Source organism: Meles meles, chromosome 2 (assembly GCF_922984935.1).
Source record: "Meles meles chromosome 2, mMelMel3.1 paternal haplotype, whole genome shotgun sequence".
Lineage (NCBI taxonomy): Eukaryota > Metazoa > Chordata > Mammalia > Carnivora > Mustelidae > Meles > Meles meles.
In genome coordinates, this window is record NC_060067.1 from 48,587,267 (window position 1) to 48,589,432 (window position 2,166).

Sequence of the window (2,166 nt, forward strand, 5' to 3'; positions counted from 1 at the left end):
AAGATGGACATATGAGTCTATATATGTTTGTGTGTGTGTATGTGTATATATATACACACACACATATATATATATAAAGATATAGATAAATAGATGTATGAACCTATATATACATGTATATGTATATATCTATCCTGTTTTATTTTGTTTATTTTAAGGACCCTTTTTTCAGAGCAGTTTTAGGTTCGCGACAAATTTGGGAGGAAAGAGCTTTCCCATATTCTCCTGCCCTGACACATAAAGAGCCTACACCATTATCAACATCCCCCTCCAACCTGAACCCAGAGTGAGACATTTATTACAATGATGAACTTAACATAATCACTCCAAGCCCATAGTTTACTTTAAGTTTCATTCTTGGTGTTGTACATTCTATGGGCTTAGACAAATGTGTTAAGACATGGACTCACAACTATAATTTACAGAGTATTTTCACTGCCCTAAAAATCCTCTGTGACCTGTCTTTTCATCCCTCCCCTCCCATCCCTGGCAACCACTGATATTTCTACCCTTCTCTGTAGTTTTGCCTTTTGCAGAATGCGTACAGTTGAAATCATTGAGTCTGTAGCCTTTTCAGGTAGGCTTCTCCGCTTACTAATATATATTTAAGATTCCTCCCTGTCTTTTCATGGCCTGATAACATTTCTTTTTAGTGCTAAATAATACACCATGGTCTTGATGTGCCCCAGTTTATCGATTCACCTATAGAAGGACACTTCGGCGCTTGTGTGCAAGTTTTCCGTTCCTCTGAGTAAATATCAAAGAGCACGATTGCTGAATTATATGGTAAGAGTATGTTTAGCTTTATGAGAAACTATCAAATTATTTTCCAAAGTGGCGGGCCCATTTCTCGTTTCTTACAGCAATGAATGTGGGTTATTACTGCTCCACATCTTTGGCAGCATTTGGTGGTGTCAGTATTCTGAATTTGGTATGTGGTGGTATTCATTGTTGTTTTAATTTGCATTTCTCTGATAATATGTGATATGGAGCATCTTTCCGTATGCTTGAATCTCATCTGTATATCTTCTTTAGTGAGGAGATTGTTAAGGTTGTTAGCCCATTTTTTATTTGGGTTGTTTGTTTTCTTATTGTTATTATTATTATTAATTATTTATTATTATTATTATACTCTTATTATTAAGAATTCTTTGTAAATTTTGGATAGCTGTTTTTCTCAGATGTGTCCTTAGCAAATTTTTTCTCTCGATGTTCGTAGAGTAGATGTTTTTAAGTTTAATGAAGTTCATGGTGTGTCTCTTTGGGGTTGTAGTTAAAAAGTCATCACCAGCTCTTCCTCTCAGAGGCCTGGGATGATCTCTGAAAATGGTTCGCTACTCGCTTGACCCGGAAAACCCTACGAAATCATGCAAGTCAAGAGGTTCAAATCTCTGTGTTCACTTTAAGAACACACGTGAAACTGCCCAGGCCATCAAGGATATGCATATCTGAAAAGTCACCAAGTATCTGAAGACGTCACTTTGCAGAAGCAGTGTGTGCCATTCCGTCGCTACAATGGTGGACTTGGTAGGTGTGCCCAGGCCAAACAGTGGGGCTGGACACAAGGTTGGTGGCCCAAGAAGAGTGCTGAATTTTTACTGCACATGCTTAAAAACGCAGAGAGTAATGCTGAACTTAAGGGTTTAGATGTCGATTCTCTGGTCATTGAGCACATTCAGGTGAACAAAGCCCCCAAGATGCGGCGTAGGACTTACAGGGCTCATGGTCAGATTAACCCATACATGAGCTCTCCCTGCCATATTGAGATGATCCTTATTGAAAAAGAGCAGATTGTTCCTAAACCAGAAGAGGAGGTTGCACAGAAGAAAAAGATATCCCAGAAGAAACTGAAGAAACAAAAACTTATGGTCCAGGAGTAAATTTGCACAGAATAAATGCAAATAAAAATAAAAGAGGAAAAAAAAAAGTCATCCCCGTATATTTGGCTACATAAAAAGTATTTTAAAAAAACCAACAAAGGAATATGAAATTGGGGCTACCCTGAACAATCTGAGATGACGTGCAGGGAACAACTGTTCATCTCTCTGGCCTCAGTCTGAAGCCCTGATTTCCATCTGTGGGCTCCCTGTTAAAGCCAGCCTGCAGGGAAAGTGTGATCTAGCTTAAGCCAGTCAATGGGCCTGGGCCTTGGCCACAGTGATTGGC

At 39.0% G+C, this 2,166-nt stretch overlaps 1 pseudogene; it reads left to right on the forward strand.

Moving 5' to 3' along the window:
- The first annotated feature begins 1,319 nt into the window (after positions 1–1,319).
- LOC123937098 lies at positions 1,320–1,880 on the forward strand (annotated as a pseudogene).
- The last annotated feature ends 286 nt before the right edge of the window (positions 1,881–2,166 follow it).